Source organism: Cupressus sempervirens, chromosome 9 (genome assembly GCF_028749045.1).
Source record: "Cupressus sempervirens isolate cs-2001-9-10 chromosome 9, ASM2874904v1, whole genome shotgun sequence".
NCBI lineage: Eukaryota > Viridiplantae > Streptophyta > Pinopsida > Cupressales > Cupressaceae > Cupressus > Cupressus sempervirens.
In genome coordinates this window covers 771,144,649-771,160,066 of record NC_143126.1, presented here as the reverse complement: position 1 = coordinate 771,160,066, position 15,418 = coordinate 771,144,649, and the positions used below count along the sequence as shown (strand labels likewise).

The 15,418-nt window shown below is 32.8% G+C and overlaps 2 pseudogenes; both read left to right on the top strand.

Annotated features, from left to right (window-relative positions):
- The first annotated feature begins 1,147 nt into the window (after positions 1–1,147).
- On the top strand, positions 1,148–13,680 carry LOC149540977 (coatomer subunit gamma-2-like; annotated as a pseudogene).
- A 67-nt stretch (positions 13,681–13,747) lies between these two features.
- On the top strand, positions 13,748–14,286 carry LOC149540976 (putative protein phosphatase 2C 9 pseudogene; annotated as a pseudogene).
- The last annotated feature ends 1,132 nt before the right edge of the window (positions 14,287–15,418 follow it).

Below are 15,418 nucleotides of genomic sequence, written 5' to 3'. Positions count from 1 at the left end.
GTGGTGTCTCAAAACTAAAGCAATGTTGACCAAAAATTATTTTTGCTCACATACTATATGGAAATTGTCAAAAATGAATAAGCATAATTCCTAAACTCACCTTTACTAAATGTTGGGAAATGAAAGATCGGCCAACTTGATTATTTGATACAATCAAACAAAAAAATTAAAGATCTTCTCAAAAGTAAAATAGGTATTAGAACATTATGTATTATCACCTGTATTATTAACCCAATACCTTCATAGATTTAATTTCATAACTTCACTACCTTTTGGAGCTATGAATCAACCACAATTTATCCTCACTAAGAAGAATGTTAAAATTCAATAAGTACCCTGCTCAAACTTGCAATGAACCTGGATGCACATTCAGACTTGTGTGAACCTAGACTCAAATCTGGTCAATAGGGGACAAATCTGGCTTCTTAGATAATAGTTCTATGAGCAAATATGCTATTGTAACTCATTTTGGAGATTTACTTGTTTTGAATGCTTTAGTATTAAAATTCGATTGCCAGTCTGAAAATAGGAAGCTGTCACCTTCAAAAAACATTGGTTTTCCACTTAGAAATTCATTTTTCATTGATTCCTTGCAATCTATTATTAAAAATTACCTGCAAGAGTAGAGTGATACTTACCTAGCTTGGGAACACATGTTTCCACCATTTCACAATACCATCTATTGATTGCCCTTTCCTACTCCATTTGGTACATATCACATGCTTTTTAGAGGGATTCATTTAGATTATATAACAATAATGTGGATGATAAATGCAATGTAATCTCCTTTTTGGAACTTTCTAAGGGGACTTCTGAGGGGTTTCCTCTTTTTATGCCAGTTAATTGCTTTTGAAATGCTACTACCATGGATAGGGTTTTAGATTGCTAATATTTTTAATATTGCAAAGAATAGTGTATGGATGGAGTTGCCCATTGAACTAGGGTTGCTATTTTAAAGGCCATTATTATGATGTAACTTTTGAACAACTAGTATTTCCTTTGTAATGGGCTGCTACATTTTGATAGTAGTTTGCATTTGTCTTCCATAGTTGTCCCAGAAGGATCTTGTTAGCTCTTGTTGCATACGAGGAATAATTAACAGTATCCTATTTGCTCTAGTAGCAACTAATCCTGTATTATAGTTCCAATGGCTATTTTCTATCTTTGCCATGCGTTTGAGTTTCCTCCCCAACATGGTTTGCCATTCCACATTCGGGAAGGTCATGGGAAAAAATCAAGCATCTTGTAATTAATTTTATATTATGCTCATTGTTGGCTTGCTAACTTTCACATTATTTAGAGTTGTAACTACTTCCACATTGTTTTTAATAGTCTCCTTAAATTTAGTATAATATTGTTTTAAAAAATCAGTAAATACTAGTCAAGGAAAATGGCACAGTACTTGGCTTGCACCTGGTACCAAACTTCAAATTTAAGAGATACAAAACTCTGCAACTTGCATCTATCCTTAAGCTTACAATGCATATATAAAGTTTCAAAGCTTTCAAAAAATATGAGATGCGATCTCTCATCTTATCATCTAGAAATGGAAGAGATCTAGTAAAACCCCTAAAACTCTAGTTTGTAACTTTTCATTTTTTCTTGATTTAAAGATGAAGGAATGCTTCTAGTGATATGCATGCCACTACCCCAATAGTGAGAAAAAGGGAGAAGTTGGGGGGCACAAGTAAAAAATGCAGAAGAAAACAATGTGAATGAAATGCCAAATTAAGAAAACCCTTACACTAGCTCCTTCACCCGCTCCAACAATCAAATCAAAAATGATTTTTCATTTCAAAGTTAAGCCCGTGTTGGTTGAAATTTCAACCAACACAGGCTTAGATTTAAAAAAATGAAAATTTTCCTTTACAATTTGACCAACCAAAACCTTTTTAATTGATGGTCAAAATTTTGGTAGATATTTGAGGTCAAATGTAGTAGTGACACAACCCTCATCACTGAGTTGCCCTAATAAAATTAAATTCCTACTCAACCTTGGAACATGTCTTACCTCATGTACTAGCTAATGATTCCCATTCTGCAACTTAATCTTAACTTTTCCCTTTTCAAAAATCTGATAAGGTTCATTATCCCCCAGAAAAACAAGTCCAAAATCCCCTTGGACATAATCAATGAAATAACCTCTATGAGGTGTAACATGAAATGAAGCGCCAGAATCTAAAACCCATGAATCATCAACACTTTCTAAAGACAAAAGAAAAGCATCCTCTTTGGATTTGTCACTTACCACATTTGCCTCCTTGTCTCCATCTAGTTTATCTCCTTCATTTTTCTCTCGATTCCAACAATATTTCTTTTTGTGCCCTGGTTTCCCATAGTACCATCATTCATTCGGTCCTCTTGATTGAGACCTCCTCCCCCTTTGACTTTCCTCTTGATTTCCCATGATTTCTAGAGTTACTTCCTCTCTTAGTCATTCTACCCCTGCTTTGTGCATTCAAAGCACTTCTTGATGTAGATCCAACTGAGGTTTTCCTACAAGTTTCCTCACTCAAAAGAACACCAATCACATCATCACATTTTAGGATACTAGATCTAGGAACAAAATTACTCACAACCATTACCAAGCCATTCCAGCTTTCAGGCAAAGAACAAAAAATCAAGAGAGCCGTAATTTCTTCATCAAAATTGATACCCACAGAACATAACTACTTAGTGATAGTATTAAACTCATTTAAATGATCTACAATAGATCCACCTTCTACCATTTTCATATTAAATAAATGCTTCATGAGAAATACCTTGTTTGAAGCGAAGGGCTTTTCATTTAGTTTTGCTAGGGTTTGCATCGATCTTCTATCGTCTTTGCTTTTTAATATTAAATGCCATTGATGGTTCTAGGCATAACCAAATGCTTTTGAGTGTATTTCTATCTAAAAGATCTCATTCGTCATTTGAGATAGATCCCTTATTCTTGGTTTTTCCTTCGAACGACTTCCATAAATCCTTCTAATAATGATATTCTTCCATTTGCATCTTCCATAACTAGAAGTTCTGCTCGTTAAACCTGTCAACCCTCAACTTACCCTTGTCTACCATCACTTCCACTCAACCATGAGACTCCCACTTAATTGTGAGACTTTCCTATATAGGATAACTAAAAAATGACCTTGTTATGATACCACTTGTTAGGATTAAACCATGGATAGAAAATAACAATTACATGCAAATATAACCAATAATAGAAAATAATAGATCACACAGAAAAGAACACAAGGAACCAAGATTTAACATGGTTCACCCAATCCCTAGGCTACATCCACCAAATAGCAAGTCCGATATTATTACAATCTAGTGATTATAACTTGATTATAGTCTGTAATCCCTTACAGCTCAATGCCACCACAAGAACCAATTTTGCATCACAACTTAATGAAAACACCTAACCCTAAGCCGTTTTATATAAGTAATTTTATGCCACTTTAGGTTATAACATGTCTACTATATGTCAACCACAATGTTAGCCATAGGCCAAAAAAAAAATTTGGGCTGATGCCTCAAACCCCAAAGAATTTTTTAAGTATGTATAGTACTTTCCTAATCAGTCACCACAAACTAATAGGAAGTACATATGGCTAGTAGGGCTATCCTAAACAAGGTTATGAGAACCAAGCCTATTGGAATCAAGGCACATCATAGTAGTGATATGGACAATAGGTAGATGTACAACAAGGATATGATCAGTAAGCCTATTGTAATCAAGGTTATGGCCCGTCGAGAATTACACAAACTGCAGCTACTCAATAAGACTGACTTCCATCACAAGAATATGGACCACCCCAATTTTCTTCAAATCGAGGGACTATGCCACAAGGAAAATGATAGCCAGTTACACCCTAGTAGGGTTATAGCCAATCAACACCTACAATGTTTAGCTATCCTCAACAAGGGGCTTCATCAACACCTGCTTTGTTTACCTATCCTCAACAAGGGGCTTCATAGTTTGGATATGGATAATAAACACCATCTCAACCTGCCTATGGAAAACAACCTATACCACTATTAGGATTTGGATAACAACTATCTTCTTGACTATGCTATGGGAAACAAGAATGAACCCAACTTACATATCCATAGCAAGGGTTGACGTAGGCAAGTTATGGACCACAAATCTCTTTATAGGAATATGCCCATTTAGGCACAACTCAACCTAGCTATGGTCAGTAGGATTCAATATAAACAAGGTACGAGCAACAACTCTCATCACCTGTTGGGTATACTCAACAACATGTCTCTACCCAACCTACTTAAATGCAACATGGAGCCAATCAACAAGCATATGGCACATGTGGGCAACAAGGTTATGGTCAACATCCCTACAATGAGTTGGTCAGCTATGGGTAGCCATGAAATGAGCATAATAAAAATCATGGATATAAACAACCATCACATTATCTAACTAAAACTCTTGTCACTACAAATTCAAGTTCAAGTTCTTAAAGAAACGGCCAAGTTGAAACAACTAGAACATCTCAAAATTAAAAAAAAATCTCTTTAAAGGTTCTATTATAATGTAGGATTTTGTGGTAACAAGCTAGTGAACTAGGATGCCCTGTAATGGAAAATCTAGGTGAATATATTCTTTTATGGTCTTTCTACTTTTAAAGAATTAATTTTAGGAGCAGATCAAAAAATATATTACCTGGGAACTATATTTGACCATTTGGAATGGTGGTTTACTATTGGAGATAATTACTCATCATGGGGACATATTTTGATTATCATGTATTTTTGGATGGAAATAGAGATTGATACCATATGCTTGTTGATTTTATTTTTTAAATGAGAAGCTTACTTGGATTTTGAGTAGTCATCTTTGCATTTCCACCAAAGTTGCAACTAGTAGGAGTTGTTTCGTTCTTCTTGTAGTAGTTATCAAAAGTATAGGTGTGAGATGCAAAAATTTCTAGATTATAGTAGGCAACTCCTTGTTGTATTGTTGAATAGTTTGTGACTCCAAGCCCATAGGCATAATCTATGGCAAGCTAAAAGCTTTTATATGCCACACCAAGATTTGTTATGCACCAATTTGGTCTAGTTGTCAGTGTTGTTGCAGTGGTGGGGGATGTTACAGTGTTGTTACATGAGTTGCAAGAGTGGTGGACATTGTGATTGGTGTAGTAACATTAGTTATGACTGGTGTCATCAATGTGACTATGGGAGCTATGGTCATGGTGAAGTGAGTAGTGATAGGTATAGTTGGAGTAGTATAATGCAAGAAAACTATTTGTTAAAGTGTCTCACAAGAATGTGGTATAATGAATATGAAATCATAAATAATACAACTATTTGACAATGTCATTGCAAGGAATGAAAAGAAACGAATGTAGCATGTGCACAAAGTGGATTTGGTGAAAATATATAGAGACTTTCAAGCTAATGCAATTGACAAACCCAAGGCCATATTCTACAACCTTTTTTCCCATCATTCATAATTTCATTATCAATTAGAGCTACATAGGAAGGCATACAAAGTTTCCAAGAGCATAAGAAGGCACATAAGTAGATACTATAATTGGAAATTTTGTCCTTAACCTGCATTAAAAATTAAAAAATCAAATATGGAAGACTTTCATTGTTTAACATGATAAGATCAATGCAAAAGTATGTTTAACATGGTGAGATTAAAATAAATAAAATAATTGGTGTGGGGGGGTAGGGGGGGGTGGGGGTGGGGGAGTCCTAAGTCTTCCCCACATCCCCAAAATGTCATCAATTCAAGGATGTGTCCAAAAAAGTCAAGGACATGTCACCATACACACATAGAAAATCAATCATGGTGAATATGCTTTCACTGCCACTACAAACTAGTAAAATGCAATTGGTAGCTATAAAATTAGTCTCTTGCCAGTGCCAACATGGAAGATTTAGAACAGGGTATTGACATTCATCAAAGAATACTAGATAGAGGATATTCATCATATGTTGTAGTTACAACTTCCATTCTAGACATGGATAAAAAATGTGGAAACATAGACAAGGCACATAAACTATTTTAAAAATGCCTCAAATAAATGTAGTCTCATGGACTGCAATGATTATTGGATAAGTACAAGGGGTTTTTTTTAAAAAGCTTTAGAAAATTTTAAGACAAATGCAATTGGCAAGTGTAAAACCAAATTGCTCAACATATTCTAGCATCCTCCTTTTCAATACCAAATTAGGAAATTGTAAAATGGTATGGACATTCATTGAATGATAAAAGATACATGAATCATGTTGAACCTGTCATTTTTATTTAAGGGAATCTAGTTTCTTCATCAAATTGAATTCCTGACCCCCTGACAAAAGCTAAGGTAGGAGAGGCTAGTAAAAATAGTATAAAAGGATTCCCAACCCCTTACTTTTGAAGTGTCAGTATGAAGAGGAATCCATGGAGAAAGATCAAAAGAGTAAATTATCAAGTGAGAGCAAGGATATAGATTTTGAAAAAGAAAAAAATCTCTAGAAGGAACCCAATATTCCTTGTGCTAAAAATGTCAACTTCCCTCTCATGTTTTAATTTAAGCAACTTACCAACACAAAAAAAATACAAGTTCTAATATTTCAACAAAAGAATTGGAGAGTCAATTCTTACTGGTATTTCAAAAATGGTCTACAAAAAACAATTTATTAAACAATGCTTCTTTCTTTTGTATCTATGACTCTCCTTTTCTTGTGATTGAGAATAGAGTTAAAGTAGCTAGTAGACAAAGTTTGGGGAGGGTTTTTCATTTGTGAAATTTATTATGATGATTGCATGGAGGAGGATTTTTAGGAAACCCTAATTTATGAATATAAACTTCACCATTTAAAGCTAGATATTTATAATTGCACTTTCCATGAGTACATTTGCTACTAGGCCAATCCAATACCTATTGTTCATACCAATGTTAGCTAAATAATTAAAAATGAGGAAATTTTTTTTTAGCCCATTAAGTGAATATAATTGTTTTTTGTTATTACTATTTCAAAAAAAATTCACTCCTATACAATTTTTTCGCGATGTTATTTGTGACTTGGTCTTTTCGCAATTGCTTTGATTATAACTTGGGAGTGACCTTCATTTATTAACCTCAATGATACTTTTAGTTTAGCGAGCTTGAGTCCTATCTAAATTTCTTTCACCTTATCAACATTGTTTCTTTCCACCTACTTAATTGTATATGAGGACTGTACCTTTCATGTTTCTAAAAAATATTCATACTCTTGAAAGGTCATAGTTACACCTAATCATTTGGGGTATAAGCTTTGTTTTAATTTTCTTCTTTCTCCACCAACACTTTTATCATAGCATTGCATGCTAGGAATTTTTTATCGACATATGGAAACATGTCAAAAATATTTCTTTTCTCAATGTTCGAATGCTCAAGTGAAGCTTATATAAGTTACCCAAAACTAGATATGATGAGTTGTCTTCTTTACTATTGAGCTACCAATTCTTATAGAGAATCATGATGTGCATAAGTATCATTAGGTATGAATAGCAAGACATATTAGTAGTTGAATTGAAATATATGTTTTATTAGCTAGGATTGGTTTTGGTTGACCTTGGTTATTGATGCAAAGCCACACCTTGGAAAACTCGGGAGGAAAAAACTCACTCAATTGAGTTGCTTCAAGGGGCATCTACAACCTTCAGGATCACACACGATATATTATAACCACCCATTGTGATTTGAACCAACTATTCTAATCATTATTATTATTATGAAAACACAACCAAAGATACCTTAGACTCAACTCATAAGACTCCTATAACCATCCACTAGATTCAATAAACAAAACTTTGAAAATAAATCCCCCCAAAAATTTCTTCTTGCTGCCTCTGGATAGACCTGCACTCAGACATGAATAACTTTTGAACCAGAAAAGATTTACTCAATCCAACCATTGTGATTTAGTGTAACTAGGTTTCAAACAACATATAAAAGTTTTAAAGAAATCCAATGGTTTAAACGCTATATATTGACCACGCATCGGAGTACATTTTTCTGAAAAACATTGCTTCTTGCTGTCTCTAGATAGACCCGTGTACAGACATGTATAACTTTTGAAAAAGACAATATTTTCTCAATCCAACCATTGATATTTTGCCTAACTAGGTTTCAAACAACATATAAAAATTTGAGAGAAATCCAACGGTTCAAACTTGAGATCTTGACCCTGAATCAGAGTATATTTTTCTGTAAAACATTGCTTCTTGTTGTCTCCAGATAGACCTATGAACAGACATGTATAACTTTTGAACCAGATCAAAAATCTTCGATCCCTCTAGTGAAGATGGGCATAATTAGGCCTATAATAACATATCCAAAGCTCATGAAAATCCAACAGTGCATTTGGGAAATATTACCCACGCACTGAGATTAATTTTCTGCAAACATACCGAATTCGACCCAAAACTAAAACTTTTTAATCTTCTGCAAACTATCAACTTGTTTCCAGTGAGAAGATAAGAAAAATCTATTCAAAACTCAGACCATTGAAAACTTGCACAAAGACAAAATGAAAAAACATTCCATATCTCTCCAAATTCGATTCCTCTCTTACATAGCCGACTGGCTTTCTTTTAAAACTGACTTTCTTTTTCCTAATTAAAGGATGTGAAATGTTTTCTTTCTATCTAGAAAAGAAAAACGTCTTCTATCCAAAAAAAGGATAAGAATCTCAAATGTTCTTTTCCTACCAATATTAGATAGTCTAAATCAAGAATATTCCAAAAAACTGCCTACTACCTATTATTGGATTCTGAAAATCATTAACACTCCACCTACGAATTAAAAACTATTCTAATTTAAGATCCACACACCTGGTCCTAGGTGGCTATATCTGGAGAGCTTATCGAACTGCTGCTCTAGGCATGCCACCACATGTAGGACGTTATTACAAACTTCAAAAACTAAAAGCATTTAAAACATAACATTAAATTTCCTATTACATTTTCAACAATGTTGCCTCCTACAACGTTTCTCTTCTCTGCCACTGCAAAAGTTATAGCTTGTACAAAGACCAATTCTTTTAATTCTAAAACATAATTTTACAATTTGCAAATGCAACATGTACATCAGTGTCTTTCATTCTCCTATTTAAAAAGAATTTAAGTTTGTTTTATGCTTCAATCTATGATTTGTATAAAAGGTTTATTCTTTCCTCTTTCAGCCTACACTTTTAGAGATTATGTTATTTACGCAAGGAAAATCTATAGAGTCCAATACTGTGTAAAAAAATATAGTCATAAGATTGTCTACTTCAAGAATTGAATTAAAAATGAGATAATGATAGGAAATGATGTTGATGTGTTGTGGAATTATATACAAAATAGTGAAAATCTTATGAAAATTTCAGTTACCATTTCATTTGAAGTTCAGAAACAAGGATAGCTTCTAAGTAATTATTTATCTTTTGTAATTAGACTTTCATTTTATATGTACCTGAATAATACAAAATTTAATGTGATCAGATTTCCACAATCCATGATAGTCATAATACTAAGTTTCTAGATTAGATTGTGTAAAGATTTTTTTCATCAACGTTTCGAATCACACTACGTGATCCATCATCAGGATGAGAGAGCAAGAGGTGTAAAACAATGTAAAACAAGAGGTGTAAAACAATGTAAACATTTTTTTACACCTCGTGCTCTCTCATCCTAATGATGGATCACGTAGTGTGGTTCAAAACGTTGATGAAAAAAATCTTTACACAATCTAATCCAGAAACTTACTATTAAGAATACAAAATTTAATATATTTTTTTTTAACTATTATTTCATCAGACAACCCTATACACTCTCACAAATTTTTCATTTTTAAAAGATACACTGGCAAGGATGTGTCAAGTGCTCACATATTCTTGATAAGATTTATAACCAGGATATGTTTTGGAAGTACTTATCATCTTGTATTTCAAAGTTATCCTTTTGCAAGGTTACCATATATGAGACCACAACAATGGAAATGAAAACTTGGTAATCTGGATAAACTAGTTATAATAAAAATAGATATAATGACAAAGTGAAAGTTAAAGGTAATGTTAGAGCCCCTAAAATGAAGGACTATGGAATACTATATGTATATTACAGCGAGCCATACAGAAATAATGAAAATAAATGAAGGGTTAACAATGGGAGTGGACCATGCAATTGAGATCTAAGACATATAACCTTGGTAATAAAGACACCAACACAATTTTTCACAACCATTCCGACTCCAACATTGAAATATTTCCTGCCCAACACATATTCAAGTTGACAAATGCAAGCTACAATCAACCAGGATTTAAGAGCCTTAGATTTGTAGGTCTCCCAAATGGTATAGACCTTGGTGTTATCATTTCCAAAGAGAACTGAATGAATCATGCTACTAAGATTATCATGAATGAATTTTCTAGAGGTAACTACCCTTTATAGAAATAAATGATAATCCTAAAATTAAAGTTAGCAAACAATAATAATATGCAACTAGCCAAATTCCATTTTTACCCTGAACTACTTTATCTTTATTGCTATCATAAATTTGAGCAGCAAGCAATTCTATGGCAATATGATTGGATAAACTAATTGAGATGGCCACTATATCAGACCAAAGTCATGCAACAGAGGCTAAACCTTGTAATTAATATCCTACAAGAAGCATTTCATAAGAATGTATAGCATACTAGCTCAAGTCCCCTAGTTGTCAAGTCCCTTATCTTCCTTTGAAAACACCTGAGAAATGGGATGCTCTGTCTCACAAATGGAAACAATGTAAGTAGTGCAACAAGTTACCTTATTTATTGTGGTTGAACATCATTTAATTAGTGGAGAGGATGGTCCCAAATTGGATGAGCTTATGTAGTGGTTTGCACCTAAGTCCTAAGTACTAGTAGATCCGATTAGGGAATTCAATTCTTAATTGCATAGAACATATAAACTCAATATTGACGGGAAATGAAAGTATAAAAAAAAATGCTTCCATATAAATAAGAATTTCATATATAGATCTATGCCATGTGGGCATCCTGACTTTTTTCCAACATATTTTACTACACCTATCTTATATTTTACTTTCCTGGACATAAAATATTTCAATTGTGCTAGTTCATTGTTTTTCATTAACAAAATATTGGTTTTAATGGGGACTAATCATTTGTGAAAAGATGGCCCATAATGGTAGAGTCTCATTTTGTGTGTTGGCTGAAATTGCAATAGTCACATTATATGCTTGAAAATCTTGAAATGATCCAGCTCTTGTGCATCTTTGACAATGAGAGTATTTTGCAATGATTTTTTTGAAAATATTTCAATCCCTCACTTCAAACATGCTATACCTATGTCCATTTAGTAATGCTCAAGTCACACTTCACAATTATCATAGAAACTAAAAAATGTTTATTTCACTTTACTTTTTATTTTGAAAGGGTATTTCAAACAAACTTATAATAAATAGTACTATATACATACCAAACATCATACCTATAGGATCAAAATAATCTAGAATAATTGCATCATAAATCCCTTATGAGTATTCTATTAAAAAGTCAACATGTGAAAAAGGAGTATTATAGACAATATGAGATCTTTATCACATGCAAAGTTACCACTCACAACTACATTAAAACTACTTATGCTATTCTCTAAGAATTTTTTAAAAAATTACAATTATGATATACAAATATTCTCATAATTTACACAAACATGTGAAACACTCATCAAGGAAGTTTGTATACAATATTGGAGCATTTGGGTCCTTAAACAAAAGAAATAACATACCATCAACAATGCAAATCTTGACACGAAGGCCTTGAAACCTTCTGCAATGTTAGGAAACAACTCATTGGTACCTGCATAAAGGGATCAAAGGATGTTACTTCTAAAATAGGTTTAAAAATACTTGTACACAAAAAATCATTTCATCATAATGATAGATGAAGGTAGCCTAAATCAAAATTGCTAATGTAAAAACATTTCTATACAGATTTTGCCGAAAAGTTGTAAAAATTGCCAAATGTAATTTTTTTTTATATAGATGGATATGTGCTAAGAATAAACTTTTCCTAGCTGCTAATTCTCAAGGAGACAAATTAAGAGATATCTAAAACAAGTCATTGTTGATAAAAAAGAAAAAGAAAAAGGTTGTCTCTAGTACTTCTCTTATTAGTGGAATTCATTTACATCAAACCACTTGATATATTGTCAATCATTTGAATAACAAGGTACAAGAAATAATTTGGTCCAATATTTCTCTTGTAAAATTGCATACACTAGCCTTGCTTCATTTGACAAAATGGCTACTTAGCTATAATAAAGCTTGTGACTAGTCTAATGAGAGGAACAATTCACTCACCTTTAGCTCAATGCCTCTTTTATCTATTACACCTACCACATTATATAAGAAAAAAATATAAATTCACAAACTAGTCAACATTCACTCTATGATTATTTAGAAGAATGTTTGTACCACAATGTGGAAATGGTCATATTTAAAGCTACAAGGTATATAATAGAATTGAATGGGATGACAATTCAAGAGTTCACACTAGCTATTACTATTTTACAACTATTTTTAAGCTCATCAAAGATAGTTCTTTGGTTTTCAACTATTTGTACTTTAAACAAGGTGGTAATGACACATTTGTTTGCAGTTACAAACTACAAAATTGATATCGAGAGACTAATTTTAGACCAAAACTAGTTCAAAACCACTCTAGCTATTACCACACCATTAAAAACAAGAAATGAATCAAGTGTGGATCATTTGATAAACAAAATTAGAAATTTCATGTCTGATAGGGAATATAAGATCAAGATTATTGTTGTGGAAGCTATTACATCTTTGTGCTTGAAATTCCCAAAGAAATACCACACACTAATAAATTTTTTTGAGTAATATACTCCATGAAAATGGATTGAGTATAAGAAAGCTATTATAGATTGTATTCTTATTCATATAAGGAATATTTTAGAAGCAAAGTAAAGTGGCATGTATCATCTTTGTGAATTTATTGAAGATAGTGAATTCACCTATCTTTCAACACACATTCTTCATTTTCTTGGTCACAAAGGATCAAAGACTATAGACCCTAGCAAGTATATTCATTATATATACAATAGAATTATTCTTAAAACCCAACAATTAGGGAAAGTTTTGTGAGTTCACTAGAAAAATTTGGTGCCTTGGTTTATTCTTTAAAGCCTCACATATTTTTAATATTGTGTTGATACCTCTTTGACATTGGTGATGAGGTTCAAGATTGAGAAACCCTCTACCTAAATACTCTTGATGGAGATGTTTCATTAGATAAGAATGGAAAGTATGTTAAAGGATTCATTTTCGGTAACTTGGTCTTCATACTGGTTTAACTTGGTCTTCCCATTGATGATGAGGTTCAAGATTGAGAAACCCTCTACCTAAATACTCTTGATGGAGATGTTTCATTAGATAAGCATGGAAAGTATGTTAAAGGATTCATTTTTTGTAACTTGGTCTTCCCACTGGTTAATCTTGAAGCAAGTTTACATGCTTATGAATCTAGTGAAGAACCTATTATTTTGGCTTCTATTCCAAAGGAGGTCAAATCATAGCCATTGGCAGAGAAGAAGGATTCTAGTAAAAAGATAGCTATAAAAAATGATGGATATATGTTGTTAGATATGTTTCACATACATATGAAAGCCTATTGGCTTCCATTCTAGAGTAATTCATTTCATATTTTGTATCAAGCTCACTAGTTAAGGCTATTCTCATACCTAGAAAAATCTTTGTCCATGCATTCACACTCATGTGAGGAAGAAATATGGTTTTATTTTGTTGGGGACATAACCAAAGCCTATAATAATAGAGATAAGGCCATTCTTAGATGCATTTTGAACATTTCTTGAGGAGATTCCCTTGCTATCATAGTCATCTTAATAGATGCCATAAACCTTTGGTTGCAAATGTCAGTGACTTTAGATTTTTTATTTGCTAAAGAGGAAGAGCTATTCATCTCTCCATTGATCATGAGCCTAGTTCTAAACATGTAAGCATTAAGGATAGTGGTGGTTTCACTTCAAATTTTCCTGGGGACATTTGAGATAGGATTCTCAAGTCACATCTATGGTTAGATCCAAATGTGAGGGTATAGGACATTGAATCAAAAGAAAAGTTTCTAAGTATTGCTAGTTATGATTTATGAAAAGTGGTGAATAATTAAGAGGCAACCAATTTTGTTAGCAAAATCAAAGATCCACAAATGGAAAAAAAGAAATTAGCTTTAGAAGCCTTGAAATGAGAAATAAAGAATGACATATTTTTGGAAATATAAGATGAGTAACTGAGAGGGGAGGGGTGAATTAGTTACCACTAAAATAAATCCTAGATCCCTTAGATGTCAGTACAAAAACAAACTCTAGAAATTGAATACTATTGATGCTCGACAAACAAATCAAATGTTGTAACTCTAAAAACACTATGTTTTCTCGGTAAACATGAAAATCTTTAGATATTATCTATGATTACTGTTACTTTAACTTAGTTGCAAACATATAAAAGAAAATAGCATGAATACATTTGACACTAAGATTTAACATGGAAACCCAATTTGGGAAAACCACCAATTGCAACTAGTTACTATTTTTCACTCTTCTGAAGTGAGCCCTATTAGGAGCCAACCTTATTAAAGGTTACAAAACACATTGTTAGGTGTGACCCTGTTAGAGGATATAATCACCCTGTTAGTAGTGGCCTTGTAAGAGGTCTTGAGACAATTCAATAGAATTGCTACCTTGTTAGAGGATTTATAAATGGTTGTTAAACCAACTCTATTAAGAGCTTTAGATCACTGCTACAATGTTAAGAAAGTAACAATGAGATTACCTAAATTGAATAAAAACTAAATTGGTAATTAGAAATATCTATTTGGGCTTGTGCTTGATCCTTTCTGATCAAATATATCTCTTTAGCTCCACAAGGATATTTTGTTTATCCTTAACTTCTTCTACTCATTATTAGATCTTTAATTCACTCATGCACTTTTTCCATACATCCATATTTTACATTCACAACTTGACCTTATACTTATATCATCCACATTGTCAAGTCAACTAAAATATAACTTAGAATAATCAATATTCATCATCTCAGTCAACTAGAATCAATAGATAAATTAATTAAGCTTAATATGCCACAATAAGAAAATCCTTCATTAGCTAACCCAGCTCGATAGACACTAACTTAGAAATGATTTCCTATGATAACCAATAGAAGCTCAGTTAACACTAAAAACTTAAAAAAATCCTTTGGCAACCAAGTAAGCTCAGTTAGCACTAGTTCCATCCAACTTTTCTTTCATTAACTGAGTGAGCTCAATTAATACTCATCTTCAGCACACTTTCCTTTGTCTCCTGAGTGAACTCTGTAGACATTGCCTTCTAAACTTGGCAAACACAAGAATGCTC